The sequence below is a fragment of the Channa argus genome, unplaced genomic scaffold (genome assembly GCF_033026475.1).
Source record: "Channa argus isolate prfri unplaced genomic scaffold, Channa argus male v1.0 Contig052, whole genome shotgun sequence".
NCBI classification, from domain to species: Eukaryota; Metazoa; Chordata; class Actinopteri; order Anabantiformes; family Channidae; genus Channa; species Channa argus.
Window position 1 is genome coordinate 50,517 of NW_027125271.1, and position 20,091 is coordinate 70,607.

Sequence of the window (20,091 nt, forward strand, 5' to 3'; positions counted from 1 at the left end):
CAAACCTTATTTAGCATTTTTGAATTGTTAGGTTTTGTGCCGTGGTTTTGTTTATAAATTGTATATTTTGTAAATAGTATTAAATCTGTAGGGGTGAACTGCCATTTTCTTTGGACTGTTTTCACATTAGGGAGTTAGGGTTAGCGACTGTCTTTTGGTTTGTTTATTTCTATCAGGCTAGCTAGCACTTTCTGTGGGAAATGGCTTATTTTGTTTATTATGTTGGCCTTGGTTCGCCCTGAGTTGTAGTGTCATGTTTTGTTTGACACTTTCTTTCGTTTAAAATAAATATCATTCTGTTGGAACATCTCGATCCTGGATTTTGGTTTGGGGATCGGAGAGGGAACATGCTAATTTATCTTTGTATGTTGCACCCTGACCCCCTAGACAGGGGCGTAACAGACCAGTACAGTTATAGTACTTTGTACTTTGCCAAATTTATCTTCTTCTTAGCAAGTGTCATGCATTCTGCTTCTCCAGCGTTTTTAAGAGCTGTTGATGATGTCAAATGCAGCTTACGGCCACACTGCTCTCTAAGCGCCCGATCCCGTCCGATCTCGGCAGCCAAATAGGGCCGGGCCTTGTTAGTACTTGGTAGGAAGAACGCCTGGGAATACCACGTGCTGTAAGCTTCTTTGCTTGGGTTTACGGGCAGCACAAGCTGGTGTTACTGCCTATTTATTCATAGAAATTGTTCTATATTTTCATCAAATTTTGTTCTTTCATTGCTGTTTTGCTACTTTATTGGTTTGCCAACCATCGTGCTTCATTACTAGTAGACCATGTTACGGTCCTGGCCATATGTGTTGTTTTTAATTTCTTGTTCTTATAGGTGCCCTGCCTGATTGGCCGGATTGGGGGGCAGTACAGGAAGCTGATTGGTCCATCCTACACTTCCTGGAGTTTTAAAAGTACGGTTCCCAACAGCTAGCGAGGCTCTTTCTGGCATCAGCACCTGTTTGCTGTTCTTGGTTTCCAAACCTTATTTAGCATTTTTGAATTGTTAGGTTTTGTGCCGTGGTTTTGTTTATAAATTGTATATTTTGTAAATAGTATTAAATCTGTAGGGGTGAACTGCCATTTTCTTTGGACTGTTTTCACATTAGGGAGTTAGGGTTAGCGACTGTCTTTTGGTTTGTTTATTTCTATCAGGCTAGCTAGCACTTTCTGTGGGAAATGGCTTATTTTGTTTATTATGTTGGCCTTGGTTCGCCCTGAGTTGTAGTGTCATGTTTTGTTTGACACTTTCTTTCGTTTAAAATAAATATCATTCTGTTGGAACATCTCAATCCTGGATTTTGGTTTGGGGATCGGAGAGGGAACATGCTAATTTATCTTTGTATGTTTCACCCTGACCCCCTAGACAGGGGCGTAACAGACCAGTACAGTTATAGTACTTTGTACTTTGCCACATTTATCTTCTTCTTAGCAAGTGTCATGCATTCTGCTTCTCCAGCGTTTTTAAGAGCTGTTGATGATGTCAAATGCAGCTTACGGCCACACTGCTCTCTAAGCGCCCGATCCCGTCCGATCTCGGCAGCCAAGTAGGGCCGGGCCTTGTTAGTACTTGGTAGGAAGACCGCCTGGGAATACCACGTGCTGTAAGCTTCTTTGCTTGGGTTTACGGGCAGCACAAGCTGGTGTTACTGCCTATTTATTCATAGAAATTGTTCTATATTTTCATCAAATTTTGTTCTTTCATTGCTGTTTTGCTACTTTATTGGTTTGCCAACCATCGTGCTTCATTACTAGTAGACCATGTTACGGTCCTGGCCATATGTGTTGTTTTTATTTTCTTGTTCTTATAGGTGCCCTGCCTGATTGGCCGGATTGGGGGGCAGTACAGGAAGCTGATTGGTCCATCCTACACTTCCTGGAGTTTTAAAAGTACGGTTCCCAACAGCTAGCGAGGCTCTTTCTGGCATCAGCACCTGTTTGCTGTTCTTGGTTTCCAAACCTTATTTAGCATTTTTGAATTGTTAGGTTTTGTGCCGTGGTTTTGTTTATAAATTGTATATTTTGTAAATAGTATTAAATCTGTAGGGGTGAACTGCCATTTTCTTTGGACTGTTTTCACATTAGGGAGTTAGGGTTAGCGACTGTCTTTTGGTTTGTTTATTTCTATCAGGCTAGCTAGCACTTTCTGTGGGAAATGGCTTATTTTGTTTATTATGTTGGCCTTGGTTCGCCCTGAGTTGTAGTGTCATGTTTTGTTTGACACTTTCTTTCGTTTAAAATAAATATCATTCTGTTGGAACATCTCGATCCTGGATTTTGGTTTGGGGATCGGAGAGGGAACATGCTAATTTATCTTTGTATGTTGCACCCTGACCCCCTAGACAGGGGCGTAACAGACCAGTACAGTTATAGTACTTTGTACTTTGCCAAATTTATCTTCTTCTTAGCAAGTGTCATGCATTCTGCTTCTCCAGCGTTTTTAAGAGCTGTTGATGATGTCAAATGCAGCTTACGGCCACACTGCTCTCTAAGCGCCCGATCCCGTCTGATCTCGGCAGCCAAATAGGGCCGGGCCTTGTTAGTACTTGGTAGGAAGAACGCCTGGGAATACCACGTGCTGTAAGCTTCTTTGCTTGGGTTTACGGGCAGCACAAGCTGGTGTTACTGCCTATTTATTCATAGAAATTGTTCTATATTTTCATCAAATTTTGTTCTTTCATTGCTGTTTTGCTACTTTATTGGTTTGCCAACCATCGTGCTTCATTACTAGTAGACCATGTTACGGTCCTGGCCATATGTGTTGTTTTTATTTTCTTGTTCTTATAGGTGCCCTGCCTGATTGGCCGGATTGGGGGGCAGTACAGGAAGCTGATTGGTCCATCCTACACTTCCTGGAGTTTTAAAAGTACGGTTCCCAACAGCTAGCGAAGCTCTTTCTGGCATCAGCACCTGTTTGCTGTTCTTGGTTTCCAAACCTTATTTAGCATTTTTGAATTGTTAGGTTTTGTGCCGTGGTTTTGTTTATAAATTGTATATTTTGTAAATAGTATTAAATCTGTAGGGGTGGACTGCCATTTTCTTTTGATTGTTTTCTCTTGTTTTCACATTAGGGAGTTAGGGTTAGCGACTGTCTTTTGGTTTGTTTATTTCTATCAGGCTAGCTAGCACTTTCTGTGGGAAATGGCTTATTTTGTTTATTATGTTGGCCTTGGTTCGCCCTGAGTTGTAGTGTCATGTTTTGTTTGACACTTTCTTTCGTTTAAAATAAATATCATTCTGTTGGAACATCTCGATCCTGGATTTTGGTTTGGGGATCGGAGAGGGAACATGCTAATTTATCTTTGTATGTTTCAGCCTGACCCCCTAGACAGGGGCGTAACAGACCAGTACAGTTATAGTACTTTGTACTTTGCCACATTTATCTTCTTCTTAGCAAGTGTCATGCATTCTGCTTCTCCAGCGTTTTTAAGAGCTGTTGATGATGTCAAATGCAGCTTACGGCCACACTGCTCTCTAAGCGCCCGATCCCGTCCGATCTCGGCAGCCAAGTAGGGCCGGGCCTTGTTAGTACTTGGTAGGAAGACCGCCTGGGAATACCACGTGCTGTAAGCTTCTTTGCTTGGGTTTACGGGCAGCACAAGCTGGTGTTACTGCCTATTTATTCATAGAAATTGTTCTATATTTTCATCAAATTTTGTTCTTTCATTGCTGTTTTGCTACTTTATTGGTTTGCCAACCATCGTGCTTCATTACTAGTAGACCATGTTACGGTCTTGGCCATATGTGTTGTTTTTATTTTCTTGTTCTTATAGGTGTCCTGCCTGATTGGCCGGATTGGGGGGCAGTACAGGAAACTGATTGGTCCATCCTACACTTCCTGGAGTTTTAAAAGTACGGTTCCCAACAGCTAGCGAGGCTCTTTCTGGCATCAGCACCCGTTTGCTGTTCTTGGTTTCCAAACCTTATTTAGCATTTTTGAATTGTTAGGTTTTGTGCCGTGGTTTTGTTTATAAATTGTATATTTTGTAAATAGTATTAAATCTGTAGGGGTGAACTGCCATTTTCTTTGGACTGTTTTCACATTAGGGAGTTAGGGTTAGCGACTGTCTTTTGGTTTGTTTATTTCTATCAGGCTAGCTAGCACTTTCTGTGGGAAATGGCTTATTTTGTTTATTATGTTGGCCTTGGTTCGCCCTGAGTTGTAGTGTCATGTTTTGTTTGACACTTTCTTTCGTTTAAAATAAATATCATTCTGTTGGAACATCTCAATCCTGGATTTTGGTTTGGGGATCGGAGAGGGAACATGCTAATTTATCTTTGTATGTTTCACCCTGACCCCCTAGACAGGGGCGTAACAGACCAGTACAGTCATAGTACTTTGTACTTTGCCACATTTATCTTATTCTTAACAAGTGTCATGCATTCTGCTTGTCTAGCGTTTTTAAGAGCTGTTGATGATGTCAAATGCAGCTTACGGCCACACCGCTCTCTAAGCGCCCGATCCCGTCCGATCTCGGCAGCCAAATAGGGCCGGGCCTGGTTAGTACTTGGTAGGAAGACCGCCTGGGAATACCAGGTGCTGTAAGCTTTTTTGCTTGGGTTTACGGGCAGCACAAGCTGGTGTTACTGCCTATTTATTCATAGAAATTGTTCTATATTTTCATCAAATTTTGTTCTTTCATTGCTGTTTTGCTACTTTATTGGTTTGTCAACCATCGTGCTTCATTACTAATAGACCATGTTACGGTCCTGGCCATATGTGTTGTTTTTATTTTCTTGTTCTTATAGGTGCCCTGCCTGATTGGCCGGATTTTGGGGAAGTACAGGAAGCTGATTGGTCCATCCTACACTTCCTGGAGTTTTAAAAGTACGGTTCCCAACAGCTAGCGAGGCTCTTTCTGGCAGCAGCACCTGTTTGCTGTTCTTGGTTTCCAAACCTTATTTAGCATTTTTGAATTGTTAGGTTTTGTGCCGTGGTTTTGTTTATAAATTGTATATTTTGTAAATAGTATTAAATCTGTAGGGGTGAACTGCCATTTTCTTTGGACTGTTTTCACATTAGGGAGTTAGGGTTAGCGACTGTCTTTTGGTTTGTTTATTTCTATCAGGCTAGCTAGCACTTTCTGGGGGAAATGGCTTATTTTGTTTATTATGTTGGCCTTGGTTCGCCCTGAGTTGTAGTGTCATGTTTTGTTTGACACTTTCTTTCGTTTAAAATAAATATCATTCTGTTGGAACATCTCGATCCTGGATTTTGGTTTGGGGATCGGAGAGGGAACATGCTAATTTATCTTTGTATGTTTCACCCTGACCCCCTAGACAGGGGCGTAACAGACCAGTACAGTCATAGTACTTTGTACTTTGCCACATTTATCTTCTTCTTAGCAAGTGTCATGCATTCTGCTTCTCTAGCGTTTTTAAGAGCTGTTGATTATGTCAAATGCAGCTTACGGCCACACCGCTCTCTAAGCGCCCGATCTCGTCCGATCTCGGCAGCCAAATAGGGCCGGGCCTGGTTAGTACTTGGTAGGAAGACCGCCTGGGAATACCACGTGCTGTAAGCTTTTTTGCTTGGGTTTACGGGCAGCACAAGCTGGTGTTACTGCCTATTTATTCATAGAAATTGTTCTATATTTTCATCAAATTTTGTTCTTTCATTGCTGTTTTGCTACTTTATTGGTTTGCCAACCATCGTGCTTCATTACTAGTAGACCATGTTACGGTCCTGGCCATATGTGTTGTTTTTATTTTCTTGTTCTTATAGGTGCCCTGCCTGATTGGCCGGATTGGGGGGCAGTACAGGAAGCTGATTGGTCCATCCTACACTTCCTGGAGTTTTAAAAGTACGGTTCCCAACAGCTAGCGAGGCTCTTTCTGGCATCAGCACCTGTTTGCTGTTCTTGCTTTCCAAATCTTATTTAGCATTTTTGAATTGTTAGGTTTTGTGCCGTGGTTTTGTTTATAAATTGTATATTTTGTAAATAGTATTAAATCTGTAGGGGTGAACTGCCATTTTCTTTGGACTGTTTTCACATTAGGGAGTTAGGGTTAGCGACTGTCTTTTGGTTTGTTTATTTCTATCAGGCTAGCTAGCACTTTCTGTGGGATATGGCTTATTTTGTTTATTATGTTGGCCTTGGTTCCCCCTGAGTTGTAGTGTCATGTTTTGTTTGACACTTTCTTTCGATTAAAATAAATATCATTCTGTTGGAACATCTTGATCCTGGATTTTGGTTTGGGGATCAGAGAGGGAACATGCTAATTTATCTTTGTATGTTGCACCCTGACCCCCTAGACAGGGGCGTATCAGACCAGTACAGTTATAGTACTTTGTACTTTGCCACATTTATCTTCTTCTTAGCAAGTGTCATGCATTCTGCTTCTCCAGCGTTTTTAAGAGCTGTTGATGATGTCAAATGCAGCTTACGGCCACACCGCTCTCTAAGCGTCCGATCTCGTCCGATCTCGGCAGCCAAATAGAGCCGGGCCTGGTTAGTAATTGGTAGGAAGACCGCCTGGCAATACCAGGTGCTGTAAGCTTTGTTGCTTGGGTTTACGGGCAGCACAAGCTGGTGTTACTGCCTATTTATTCATAGAAATTGTTCTATATTTTCATCAAATTTTGTTCTTTCATTGCTGTTTTGCTACTTTATTGGTTTGTCAACCATCGTGCTTCATTACTAGTAGACCATGTTACGGTCCTGGCCATATGTGTTGTTTTTATTTTGTTGTTCTTATAGGTGCCCTGCCTGATTGGCCGGATTGGGGGGCAGTACAGGAAGCTGATTGGTCCATCCTACACTTCCTGGAGTTTTAAAAGTACGGTTCCCAACAGCTAGCGAGGCTCTTTCTGGCAGCAGCACCTGTTTGCTGTTCTTGGTTTCCAAACCTTATTTAGCATTTTTGAATTGTTAGGTTTTGTGCCGTGGTTTTGTCTATAAATTGTATATTTTGTAAATAGTATTAGATCTGTAGGGGTGAACTGCCATTTTCTTTTGATTGTTTTCTCTTGTTTTCACATTAGGGAGTTAGGGTTAGCGACTGTCTGTTGGTTTGTTTATTTCTATCAGGTTAGCTAGCAGTTTCTGTGGGAAATGGCTTATTTTGTTTATTATGTTGGCCTTGGTTCCCCCTGAGTTGTAGTGTCATGTTTTGTTTGACACTTTCTTTCGTTTAAAATAAATATCATTCTGTTGGAACATCTCGATCCTGGATTTTGGTTTGGAGACCGGAGAGGGAACATGCTAATTTATCTTTGTATGTTGCACCCTGACCCCCTAGACAGGGGCGTAACAGACCAGTACAGTTTATAGTACTTTGTACTTTGCCACATTTATATTCTTCTTAGCAAGTGTCATGCATTCTGCTTCTCCAGCGTTTTTAGGAGCTGTTGATGATATCAAATGCAGCTTACGGCCACACTGCTCTCGAAGCGCCCGATCTCGTCCGATCTCGGCAGCCAAATAGGACCAGGCCTTGTTAGTACTTGGTAGGAAGACCGCCTGGGAATACCAGGTGCTGTAAGCTTTTTTGCTTGGGTTTACGGGCAGCACAAGCTGGTGTTACTGCCTATTTATTCATAGAAATTGTTCTATATTTTCATCAAATTTTGTTCTTTCATTGCTGTTTTGCTACTTTATTGGTTTGTCAACCATCGTGCTTCATTACTAGTAGACCATGTTACGGTCCTGGCCATATGTGTTGTTTTTATTTTGTTGTTCTTATAGGTGCCCTGCCTGATTGGCCGGATTGGGGGGCAGTACAGGAAGCTGATTGGTCCATCCTACACTTCCTGGAGTTTTAAAAGTACGGTTCCCAACAGCTAGCGAGGCTCTTTCTGGCAGCAGCACCTGTTTGCTGTTCTTTGTTTCCAAACCTTATTTAGCATTTTTGAATTGTTAGGTTTTCTGCCGTGGTTTTGTTTATAAATTGTATATTTTGTAAATAGTATTAAATCTGTAGGGGTGAACTGCCATTTTCTTTTGATTGTTTTCGCATTAGGGAGTTAGGGTTAGCGACTGTCTTTTGGTTTGTTTATTTCTATCAGGCTAGCTAGCACTTTCTGTGGGAAATGGCTTATTTTGTTTATTATGTTGGCCTTGGTTCCCCCTGAGTTGTAGTGTCATGTTTTGTTTGACACTTTCTTTCGTTTAAAATAAATATCATTCTGTTGGAACATCTCGATCTTGGATTTTGGTTTGGGGATCGGAGAGGGAACATGCTAATTTATCTTTGTATGTTGCACCCTGACCCCCTAGCCAGGGGCGTAACAGACCAGTACAGTTTATAGTACTTTGTACTTTGCCACATTTATCTTCTTCTTAGCAAGTGTCATGCATTCTGCTTCTCCAGCGTTTTTAAGAGCTGTTGATGATGTCAAATGCAGCTTACGGCCACACCGCTCTCCAAGCGCCCGATCTCGTCCGATCTCGGCAGCCAAATAGAGCCGGGCCTGGTTAGTACTTGGTAGGAAGACCGCCTGGGAATACCAGGTGCTGTAAGCTTTGTTGCTTGGGTTTACGGGCAGCACAAGCTGGTGTTACTGCCTATTTATTCATAGAAATTGTTCTATATTTTCATCAAAGTTTGTTCTTTCATTGCTGTTTTGCTACTTTATTGGTTTGTCAACCATCGTGCTTCTTTACTACTAAACCAGTACCGTTTTAGTACTTTGCCACATTTATCTACTTTTTAGCGAGTGTCATGCATTCTGCTTCTCCAGCGTTTTTAGGAGTTGTTGATTATATCAAATGCAGCTTACGGCCACACTGCTCTCGAAGCGCCCGATCTCGTCCGATCTCGGCATCCAAATAGGGCCGGGCCTTGTTAGTACTTGGTAGGAAGACCGCCTGGGAATACCAGGTGCTGTAAGCTTTTTTGCTTGGGTTTACGGGCAGCACAAGCTGGTGTTACTGCCTATTTATTCATAGAAATTGTTCTATATTTTCATCAAATTTTGTTCTTTCATTGCTGTTTTGCTACTTTATTGGTTTGTCAACCATCGTGCTTCATTACTAGTAGACCATGTTACGGTCCTGGCCATATGTGTTGTTTTTATTTTGTTGTTCTTATAGGTGCCCTGCCTGATTGGCCGGATTGGGGGGCAGTACAGGAAGCTGATTGGTCCATCCTACACTTCCTGGAGTTTTAAAAGTACGGTTCCCAACAGCTAGCGAGGCTCTTTCTGGCAGCAGCACCTGTTTGCTGTTCTTGGTTTCCAAACCTTATTTAGCATTTTTGAATTGTTAGGTTTTGTGCCGTGGTTTTGTCTATAAATTGTATATTTTGTAAATAGTATTAGATCTGTAGGGGTGAACTGCCATTTTCTTTTGATTGTTTTCTCTTGTTTTCACAATAGAGAGTTAGGGTTAGCGACTGTCTTTTGGTTTGTTTATTTCTATCAGGTTAGCTAGCAGTTTCTGTGGGAAATGGCTTATTTTGTTTATTATGTTGGCCTTGGTTCCCCCTGAGTTGTAGTGTCATGTTTTGTTTGACACTTTCTTTCGTTTAAAATAAATATCATTCTGTTGGAACATCTCGATCCTGGATTTTGGTTTGGAGACCGGAGAGGGAACATGCTAATTTATCTTTGTATGTTGCACCCTGACCCCCTAGACAGGGGCGTAACAGACCAGTACAGTTTATAGTACTTTGTACTTTGCCACATTTATATTCTTCTTAGCAAGTGTCATGCATTCTGCTTCTCCAGCGTTTTTAGGAGCTGTTGATGATATCAAATGCAGCTTACGGCCACACTGCTCTCGAAGCGCCCGATCTCGTCCGATCTCGGCAGCCAAATAGGACCAGGCCTTGTTAGTACTTGGTAGGAAGACCGCCTGGGAATACCAGGTGCTGTAAGCTTTTTTGCTTGGGTTTACGGGCAGCACAAGCTGGTGTTACTGCCTATTTATTCATAGAAATTGTTCTATATTTTCATCAAATTTTGTTCTTTCATTGCTGTTTTGCTACTTTATTGGTTTGTCAACCATCGTGCTTCATTACTAGTAGACCATGTTACGGTCCTGGCCATATGTGTTGTTTTTATTTTGTTGTTCTTATAGGTGCCCTGCCTGATTGGCCGGATTGGGGGGCAGTACAGGAAGCTGATTGGTCCATCCTACACTTCCTGGAGTTTTAAAAGTACGGTTCCCAACAGCTAGCGAGGCTCTTTCTGGCAGCAGCACCTGTTTGCTGTTCTTGGTTTCCAAACCTTATTTAGCATTTTTGAATTGTTAGGTTTTGTGCCGTGGTTTTGTCTATAAATTGTATATTTTGTAAATAGTATTAGATCTGTAGGGGTGAACTGCCATTTTCTTTTGATTGTTTTCTCTTGTTTTCACAATAGAGAGTTAGGGTTAGCGACTGTCTTTTGGTTTGTTTATTTCTATCAGGTTAGCTAGCAGTTTCTGTGGGAAATGGCTTATTTTGTTTATTATGTTGGCCTTGGTTCCCCCTGAGTTGTAGTGTCATGTTTTGTTTGACACTTTCTTTCGTTTAAAATAAATATCATTCTGTTGGAACATCTCGATCCTGGATTTTGGTTTGGAGACCGGAGAGGGAACATGCTAATTTATCTTTGTATGTTGCACCCTGACCCCCTAGACAGGGGCGTAACAGACCAGTACAGTTTATAGTACTTTGTACTTTGCCACATTTATATTCTTCTTAGCAAGTGTCATGCATTCTGCTTCTCCAGCGTTTTTAGGAGCTGTTGATGATATCAAATGCAGCTTACGGCCACACTGCTCTCGAAGCGCCCGATCTCGTCCGATCTCGGCAGCCAAATAGGACCAGGCCTTGTTAGTACTTGGTAGGAAGACCGCCTGGGAATACCAGGTGCTGTAAGCTTTTTTGCTTGGGTTTACGGGCAGCACAAGCTGGTGTTACTGCCTATTTATTCATAGAAATTGTTCTATATTTTCATCAAATTTTGTTCTTTCATTGCTGTTTTGCTACTTTATTGGTTTGTCAACCATCGTGCTTCATTACTAGTAGACCATGTTACGGTCCTGGCCATATGTGTTGTTTTTATTTTGTTGTTCTTATAGGTGCCCTGCCTGATTGGCCGGATTGGGGGGCAGTACAGGAAGCTGATTGGTCCATCCTACACTTCCTGGAGTTTTAAAAGTACGGTTCCCAACAGCTAGCGAGGCTCTTTCTGGCAGCAGCACCTGTTTGCTGTTCTTTGTTTCCAAACCTTATTTAGCATTTTTGAATTGTTAGGTTTTGTGCCGTGGTTTTGTTTATAAATTGTATATTTTGTAAATAGTATTAAATCTGTAGGGGTGAACTGCCATTTTCTTTGGACTGTTTTCTCTTGTTTTCGCATTAGGGAGTTAGGGTTAGCGACTGTCTTTTGGTTTGTTTATTTCTATCAGGCTAGCTAGCACTTTCTGTGGGAAATGGCTTATTTTGTTTATTATGTTGGCCTTGGTTCCCCCTGAGTTGTAGTGTCATGTTTTGTTTGACACTTTCTTTCGTTTAAAATAAATATCATTCTGTTGGAACATCTCGATCTTGGATTTTGGTTTGGGGATCGGAGAGGGAACATGCTAATTTATCTTTGTATGTTGCACCCTGACCCCCTAGACAGGGGCGTAACAGACCAGTACAGTTTATAGTACTTTGTACTTTGCCACATTTATCTTCTTCTTAGCAAGTGTCATGCATTCTGCTTCTCCAGCGTTTTTAAGAGCTGTTGATGATGTCAAATGCAGCTTACGGCCACATCGCTCTCAAAGCGCCCGATCTCGTCCGATCTCGGCAGCCAAATAGAGACGGGCCTGGTTAGTACTTGGTAGGAAGACCGCCTGGGAATACCAGGTGCTGTAAGCTTTGTTGCTTGGGTTTACGGGCAGCACAAGCTGGTGTTACTGCCTATTTATTCATAGAAATTGTTCTATATTTTCATCAAAGTTTGTTCTTTCATTGCTGTTTTGCTACTTTATTGGTTTGTCAACCATCGTGCTTCTTTACTACTAGACCAGTACCGTTTTAGTACTTTGCCACATTTATCTACTTCTTAGCGAGTGTCATGCATTCTGCTTCTCCAGCGTTTTTAGGAGTTGTTGATGATATCAAATGCAGCTTACGGCCACACTGCTCTCGAAGCGTCCGATCTCGTCCGATCTCGGCAGCCAAATAAGGCCGGGCCTAGTTAGTACTTGGTAGGAAGACCGCCTGGTGCTGTAAGCTTTTTTGCTTGGGTTTACGGGCAGCACAAGCTGGTGTTACTGCCTATTTATTCCTAGAAATTGTTCTATATTTTCATCAAATTTTGTTCTTTCATTGCTGTTTTGCTACTTTATTGGTTTTTCAACCATCGTGCTTCATTACTAGTAGACCATGTTACGGTCCTGGCCATATGTGTTGTTTTTATTTTGTTGTTCTTATAGGTGCCCTGCCTGATTGGCCGGATTGAGGGGCAGTACAGGAAGCTGATTGGTCCATCCTAAACTTCCTGGAGTTTTAAAAGTACGGTTCCCAACAGCTAGCGAGGCTCTTTCTGGCAGCAGCACCTGTTTGCTGTTCTTGGTTTCCAAACCTTATTTAGCATTTTTGAATTGTTAGGTTTTGTGCCGTGGTTTTGTCTATAAATTGTATATTTTGTAAATAGTATTAAATCTGTAGTGGTGAACAGCCATTTTCTTTTGATTGTTTTCTCTTGTTTTCACATTAGGGAGTTAGGGTTAGCGACTGTCTTTTGGTTTGTTTATTTCTATCAGGCTAGCTAGCACTTTCTGTGGGAAATGGCTTATTTTGTTTATTATGTTGGCCTTGGTTCGCCCTGAGTTGTAGTGTCATGTTTTGTTTGACACTTTATTTCGTTTAAAATAAATATCATTCTGTTGGAACATCTCGATCCTGGATTTTGGTTTGGAGACCGGAGAGGGAACATGCTAATTTATCTTTGTATGTTGCACCCTGACCCCCTAGACAGGGGCGTAACAGACCAGTACAGTTATAGTACTTTGTACTTTGCCACATTTATCTTCTTCTTAGCAAGTGTCATGCATTCTGCTTCTCCAGCGTTTTTAAGAGCTGTTGATGATGTCAAATGCAGCTTACGGCCACACCGCTCTCTAAGCGCCCGATCTCGGCAGCCAAATAGAGCCGGGCCTGGTTAGTACTTGGTAGGAAGACCGCGTGGGAATACCAGGTGCTGTAAGCTTTTTTGCTTGGGTTTACGGGCAGCACAAGCTGGTGTTACTGCCTATTTATTCATAGAAATTGTTCTATATTTTCATCAAATTTTGTTCTTTCATTACTGTTTTGCTACTTTATTGGTTTGTCAACCATCGTGCTTCATTACTAGTAGACCATGTTACGGTCCTGGCCATATGTGTTGTTTTTTTTTTGTTGTTCTTATAGGTGCCCTGCCTGATTGGCCGGATTGGGGGGCAGTACAGGAAGCTGATTGGTCCATCCTACACTTCCTGGAGTTTTAAAAGTACGGTTCCCAACAGCTAGCGAGGCTCTTTCTGGCAGCAGCACCTGTTTGCTGTTCTTGGTTTCCAAACCTTATTTAGCATTTTTGAATTGTTAGGTTTTGTGCCGTGGTTTTGTTTATAAATTGTATATTTTGTAAATAGTATTAAATCTGTAGGGGTGAACAGCCATTTTCTTTGGACTGTTTTCACATTAGGGAGTTAGGGTTAGCGACTGTCTTTTGGATTGTTTATTTCTATCAGGCTAGCTAGCACTTTCTGTGGGAAATGGCTTATTTTGTTTATTATGTTGGCCTTGGTTCGCCCTGAGTTGTAGTGTCATGTTTTGTTTGACACTTTCTTTCGTTTAAAATAAATATCATTCTGTTGGAACATCTCGATCCTGGATTTTGGTTTGGGGATCGGAGAGGGAACATGCTAATTTATCTTTGTATGTTGCACCCTGAGCCCCTGGACAGGGGCGTAACAGACCAGTACAGTTATAGTACTTTGTACTTTGCCACATTTATCTTCTTCTTAGCAAGTGTCATGCATTCTGCTTCTCCAGCGTTTTTAAGAGCTGTTGATGATGTCAAATGCAGCTTACGGCCACACCGCTCTCAAAGCGCCCGATCTCGTCCGATCTCGGCAGCCAAATAGAGCCGGGCCTGGTTAGTACTTGGTAGGAAGACCGCCTGGGAATACCACGTGCTGTAAGCTTCTTTGCTTGGGTTTACGGGCAGCACAAGCTGGTGTTACTGCCTATTTGTAGGCTCTTTCTGGCAGCAGCACCTGTTTGCTGTTTTTGGTTCCCAAACCTGGTTGCAGACAGAGGTGTGGTTTCTCTCTAGAGCGAGCAGTGACGGACCCGCGCATGAGCCTGTTTTGGCGGGCTTTTTCAGTTTGCTTGTGTTTTTTGTCGTAATTTAACTAAATAGTATAGAGATTTCGATTTCGTTTATGTTACTAATCCCCCCGGCGGATTTGCTCCGTTCGGGGGCGCTTTCATTTTGCCTTTTTCTTTTTTATTTTATTTTGGTTTTGTTTTTTTGCCGAGTGTTACTCGATTCGCCAAGCTACGTAAAATGGAGAATGGCGGAGAAAGACGAGGTAAATTGACGGAGGACGCTGTGAAAATTGTGGCTCCTACCATGAGATGTCGGGGGGAAACGGCAATGCCAGCCGAAATAGAGAACGGAGCGGGAGGAAGCAAACGCCAGGCCGTGGAGCAGGGAGAGAAGAGAAATGGCGGGCAAGTTCCGGGCTTGTCAATGCAGAGGATTACTTCAGCAAAGAGGACGGGGAAAGGAGTAGATTTGGTCGGAGAGCAGCGGCAGAATAGGTTGGAGATTGATGGCATTTGTGTGGATGGAAAACATCAGGAGGAACGGGCGAGGATGCAGACGGAGATGAGCGGAAGACGGGAGACAATGAGAGAAAAAAGGTACGAAAAAGATTTGACTGTATTAGCAGAGGTGGTTGGTGAAGAGAAGGTGAAAACGATGGAACTGTTACGAGCAATACGTGATGTGTGTGGAGGCATAGTTGCGCTGCGTGAGACCGGATCGAATAAATATGAGGTGACGGTAAAAAGTGAAGCTGGAAAGAAAAGGCTACTGGATGGATTTAAAGTTGGTAAAGCGGTGGTAATGGTAAAAACATTAGCAATTGATGAACTGGTGGTGTCTTTTTTGAATTTGCCGGCGTATATAACGGACGAGGAAATTATGGAAAAACTGGACGTGTGGGGAGTGAGAGCGATCTCGCCTATTAAAAGGAGGATGTGGCCCGGGACTGATGTGGCGGACGGTACAAGATATATGAAGGTAAAGTTTAATGAAACTGTGCAGTCACTGCCCTACTCAGCGAAATTCATGACAGCTAATGGTCCGGAGTATTTTAGAGTAATTCACAATAATCAAGTGAAAGTTTGTCGGATGTGCTTACAGCCGGGACACATCGTGAGGGACTGTCCGGATTTCACCTGTTTTAAATGTAATAAACAGGGACATTATGCACGTGAGTGTGATGCCAGGATGCACAGATGTATGGAATGTCATAGCTCCACAGAGGAATGTCAATGTAAAAATATAGATGAAGGGAATGGGGAGGGTAGCAGGGAATCCATCTCCGAGGATGACAGGAGTGAGGTTAGACCTGTAGAGGAGCCAGAGCTGAATATGGGCAGCGAGAGTGAACAGGAGGATGAGGTGGTGTTGGAGACGCAGGGCGGTGACCTACCTGTGCGGGAGGAACATGGGAGTGAAAGAGAGGATGTGTTGGGATCTAGTATGGATCAAGTGCTGGCAGAGTGGAGCGGGGATAGGGCGGGTCACCCTGAAGGGGGTTGGCTGAGCCCATCTTGGCTCGCTTCACAGAAGGTCCCCTCTCATAATGGAATACCACCCGCCCCTAGAGAGGAAGACTCGGATGCTGCCCTGCTGGCTCCCCAGGCTGACAGTATAGAGTCAGATTCGGAGATGGATGTTCAGCAGATAAAGCAGGTTAGAAAACGTCCACAGCAAGAGAAATCAGGGAGGAGTGAGGGAGGGAATAGAGGCAAAGGGAAAAAACAGCTTAGGAAATGACCTTTTTAATCGGTGTTTACTTGATAATGCTGCTTCAATCGCAAAATTTAAACGGGTTAACAAATATTGGGAAAATAGAGCAACTCTGTGGAGAAATGGCATGCGACATCTTGTGTGTCCAGGAATGTAGGTGGTCCATGGACAAAATAGACACTATAAAATCTTTTTGGAGAGGGGAGCTCTTTTACTCCCTCTCCTCTGACAAAACTGCTGGAGTGGCAATTTTTGTAAAGCCGGGTGTGTGTGAGAGTATTGTGGAGATTTTTAAGGATGGACAGGGTAGACTAATTGTTATTGATATAATACATTATAATAAAAAATATAGAATTCTGAATTTGCACGGTCCGAACAGTGAACCTGAAAGGAGAGGTTTCTTTGAGCGCTGCAAAAGGTGGACAGATGATCGCTCGGTAGTGATAGGAGATTGGAATGTTGCTCTGACTAAGGCGGACGTAGGAGTTAATAATAAATTTAAACAAGACATTAGTAGATCGGCTGTTTTTGTATGGATGGATGAGTGTGATTTGATAGATGCGTGGAGAGTGCTGAACCCCGGCACCCGGGCGTATTCGCGCAGGCAAGTGGTATTGGGCAGGCTAAAGCAATCCAGGATTGACCTGTGTTTGTTGGCGTCGAGTTTGGTGCAAGAATTAAATGAGTGTAAATATTGTTTTTGTTCCTGGAGTGATCATGCCTGTTTAAAGGTGACTCTAGGGGAGGGTGGTATGCAAAGGAATGGGGGCCTGTGGTGTTTTAACACTTCCCTCCTTGAAGATCAAGTTTTTAAAGATAAAATGAAGTCTTTTCTCTCTGCTCTATGTGATGAGAGTGATTATGTCGTGGATATCATTGAGTGGTGGGAGCGCACCAAATTTAAAATTAAAAAGCGTTGTATCGCTCTGAGCAGAGAGAAGAGGCTGAGGGAAAAGACAGAGGAGGCTGAGCTGAGACATCATCTAAAAGAGGAGCTTGAGCTTATTGAGGCTGAGTGTGACCGTCCCTTGGATGTCTATCTTGGATTGAGGGAGCAGCGGAGACGGTTAGATGAGAGAAAATGCAGAGGCGCAATGATCCGCAGTAAAGCACAACACATGTTGAAAGGGGAGCGCTGTACTGCTTTTTTTCTAGGTTTGGAAAAAAGGAAACAGGCAAAAACATACATACCAGAAATAAAAGACCTTGATGGAAACACACATACTGATATAGTGGATATTTTACAAGCAATACAAGACTACTACGCTAATTTGTTTAGCAAACAACATATTAAAAAAGCACAAATGGACACAGTATTAGGAAAAATTGGCTGCTCCCTCAGTCACGAGGATGCGGCTCTGTGTGATGGTGACATTCAGATTGAAGAAGTGAGAGCAGCGATTGGAAACCTTAATACATCTAAAAGCCCGGGTGTGGATGGTCTCTCAGCTGAGTTTTACCAACATTTCAGCAACATACTGGCCCCCGTCCTCTGCAGGCTATACTCTGCCATGCAGGAGGAGAACAGGTGCGCGGAGTCTTTTTTAAGGGGTGTGATCACTCTAGTTTATAAAAACAAAGGCGCCAGAGATGACCTGGCAAATTATAGGCCAATTAGTCTGCTCAATACTGACTATAAGATCCTCGCTAAGGTGCTAGGGTTCAGGCTTAAGGGAGTGATTGGCTCGATAGTTGGGCCTACCCAGACTTACAGCATTCCGGGGAGGGATATCGCTGACTGCATTTTGTCAACAAAATTCTCATTGGAGAATTTAATGGCTACAGGAGGTATATACCTTAATGTAGATCTAGAGAAGGCATTTGACAAAGTGAGTCACGATTTTCTCTTCGAGTGTCTGGGGGTTTTTGGGTTCGGCCCAACTTTTCGAGGGTGGATGAAGTTACTGTACAGCCGAGCTACTAGTGTCGTGAAGTGCAATGGCTTCGTGACAGATCCCGTCCCCTTAGAAAGATCAGTGAGACAGGGGTGCCCCCTATCAGCTATGCTCTATGCAATAGTGGCAGAACCTCTAGCACAGTCAATTATATCTGACTCTCAAATAATTGGGATCACGTCGCCCAGAGGAACTGATTTCAAAATAGCACAATATGCGGATGATATTAACATCATGGTCAGGGATGGGGATAGTTTGCGAAGGGTTTTGCAACATCTAGATGCATATGAGCAAGCTGCGGGAGCACGGGTAAATAAGGACAAATCGAGTTTGATCCTGGGGCCTGGTACTGTTCTTGGGGAGGAAGGCCAGCATTTTAAAAGGGGCGGGCCTGAGGTTAAAGTACTTGGTGTATATTTGGGCTCACAACCAGAAGACAGCAGTCGTAGATCCTGGGAAGAGCAGGTTGCGGGGTGTAGATCAAGGCTCGCACTGTGGAGAATGAGGGGATTAGGTTTAAAAGGGAAAATCACTGTAATAAATGCAGTAATTGTGCCGAGACTTGTCTACACCATGCAGGTTTGTCACCTGCCGAGTGATGTACTGGTACGCCTGAGCAGCGCTATTGAGGATTTTCTATGGAAGGGGAGAGCAATGAAAATTGCACATAAGACACTGGTCGGGCCGTACAAAAAGGGGGGACTCAAACTGTGTAATTTAAAAGCAAAATTGAAGTCATTAAGAATAAAACTGTTTAAGAAAATGCTGAGCCAGAAAACTAAAAACATATGGGAGGATTATTTGTATGATGATGTACTGAAAAGAGGTATGTGCGGCTTTTACAATCTATGTAGCGTCACACTCGGCCGGCCTATTGTGGGAACATGTCCACTCTTCCAGGAGGCGGCTGAGGCATGGGTGGAAATCCTGCCCCAGTTGGAGTGTGTAATTACATCAAAACAAAGTGTGTTAAACCAGCCCATCTTTGGGAACCCCTGCCTCAGCGGCCGAGAGGGATGTAAGGCCGGTCGGGGCATCTTGACTGAGGCGCTACATCAGATTAAAGATGTTTTAGACCAGACAGGGGCTCCTAGCCCTCTTGCGGTATTTAGTAAAATTAGGATGAAAGGGTTTAATATAAAAAAGGCTAGAGTTGTGCGATTTTGTGATGATTTATTAGAGCGAATGCCGCAAGAGTGGAAAGAGTGGTTGTCGGAAGTGAATGAGGATCGGGTGGAGGACGACGAGCTGGATTTTGCTCTGACCTGTGACGTCAAAAACAGAAAACTGCAAGATTTACAATCAAAATTTTGGTATAGGGTTTTAATTAACAAAATATTCCAAGAACCTACAGCAAACACTGCATGGTCTCATCTCTTTCTTACCCGTCCCGTCTCTGAAATTTGGTCAAATCTACACAGTAAGTGGCTTCCCCCTGCAATAGCAAACTCAAACTTCCTGCTGCGTCACAGAAGGGTGCTGGTTTCTGTCGTCCTTCACCAGATAAGTAAAAGCACGTATGCGAGAACCTGTCCGGTCTGTAGGGTGGAAGATGAAGATTTTAACCACTTTATGCTATACTGTACAGTCACACGGGATTTCAGGGACTGGGTTAAAACGTTGTTAATCAATAAGTGTAAACTGCCTAAGTTAGAAGGGGAAGCATGGGACTGGGTGTGGTGCTTTGGGAAACAAAAAGGTGATAAAAGATGTAATGTTGGTTTAATCAATTTTTTATTGAGTGTAGCACGTCATGTGTTGTATGTTGGTAGAAATTATGCTTTGTATGGGGGGAAAAGGACAAACAGGGTGGGTTTTTTTCAAAATATGGTGACACATTACATGAGAATTCTGTTTTCAGTGGATGAGGATGAGTTTATAGCTAGGTGGGGGGCAAGGAATGATTTATGTGAGCTGGATGGGGAGGGTAGATTGCACTTCGATTTTGGGTGAATTTATTTAACCTTGTAGTATATGGGCGTATATATTTAAGAATGTATGTGTGTATGTATATATGTATATATATGTGTGTATGTATATATATGTATGTATACATGTATATATGTGCATACAAATATGTGGAAAAAAGGGGAAGAGGCTTGCTTTGCTTTAATTTGTTTGATTTACTGTTAAAAAGACGAATGAATTTACTCTTTTTCTTTATGTTTCTCTGTATATAGTTAATTTTTATTTTGTAAAGTGTATTTTTGATAATAAAAAGATAAAAAAAAAAAAAAAAAAAAAGATAAA

At 42.5% G+C, this 20,091-nt stretch overlaps 15 pseudogenes; all 15 read left to right on the plus strand.

Annotated features, from left to right (window-relative positions):
* The first annotated feature begins 513 nt into the window (after positions 1–513).
* LOC137119210 (5S ribosomal RNA) lies at positions 514–632 on the plus strand (annotated as a pseudogene).
* Positions 633–1,489: 857 nt separating this feature from the next.
* Positions 1,490–1,608, plus strand: LOC137119183 (5S ribosomal RNA; annotated as a pseudogene).
* An 857-nt stretch (positions 1,609–2,465) lies between these two features.
* LOC137119219 (5S ribosomal RNA) lies at positions 2,466–2,584 on the plus strand (annotated as a pseudogene).
* Positions 2,585–3,451: 867 nt separating this feature from the next.
* Positions 3,452–3,570, plus strand: LOC137119184 (5S ribosomal RNA; annotated as a pseudogene).
* Positions 3,571–4,427: 857 nt separating this feature from the next.
* Positions 4,428–4,546, plus strand: LOC137119240 (5S ribosomal RNA; annotated as a pseudogene).
* Positions 4,547–5,403: 857 nt separating this feature from the next.
* Positions 5,404–5,522, plus strand: LOC137119267 (5S ribosomal RNA; annotated as a pseudogene).
* An 857-nt stretch (positions 5,523–6,379) lies between these two features.
* On the plus strand, positions 6,380–6,498 carry LOC137119166 (5S ribosomal RNA; annotated as a pseudogene).
* An 868-nt stretch (positions 6,499–7,366) lies between these two features.
* On the plus strand, positions 7,367–7,485 carry LOC137119173 (5S ribosomal RNA; annotated as a pseudogene).
* An 858-nt stretch (positions 7,486–8,343) lies between these two features.
* Positions 8,344–8,462, plus strand: LOC137119230 (5S ribosomal RNA; annotated as a pseudogene).
* A 251-nt stretch (positions 8,463–8,713) lies between these two features.
* Positions 8,714–8,832, plus strand: LOC137119194 (5S ribosomal RNA; annotated as a pseudogene).
* Positions 8,833–9,700: 868 nt separating this feature from the next.
* On the plus strand, positions 9,701–9,819 carry LOC137119174 (5S ribosomal RNA; annotated as a pseudogene).
* An 868-nt stretch (positions 9,820–10,687) lies between these two features.
* On the plus strand, positions 10,688–10,806 carry LOC137119175 (5S ribosomal RNA; annotated as a pseudogene).
* An 868-nt stretch (positions 10,807–11,674) lies between these two features.
* LOC137119257 (5S ribosomal RNA) lies at positions 11,675–11,793 on the plus strand (annotated as a pseudogene).
* A 1,227-nt stretch (positions 11,794–13,020) lies between these two features.
* Positions 13,021–13,129, plus strand: LOC137119205 (5S ribosomal RNA; annotated as a pseudogene).
* An 857-nt stretch (positions 13,130–13,986) lies between these two features.
* On the plus strand, positions 13,987–14,105 carry LOC137119261 (5S ribosomal RNA; annotated as a pseudogene).
* The last annotated feature ends 5,986 nt before the right edge of the window (positions 14,106–20,091 follow it).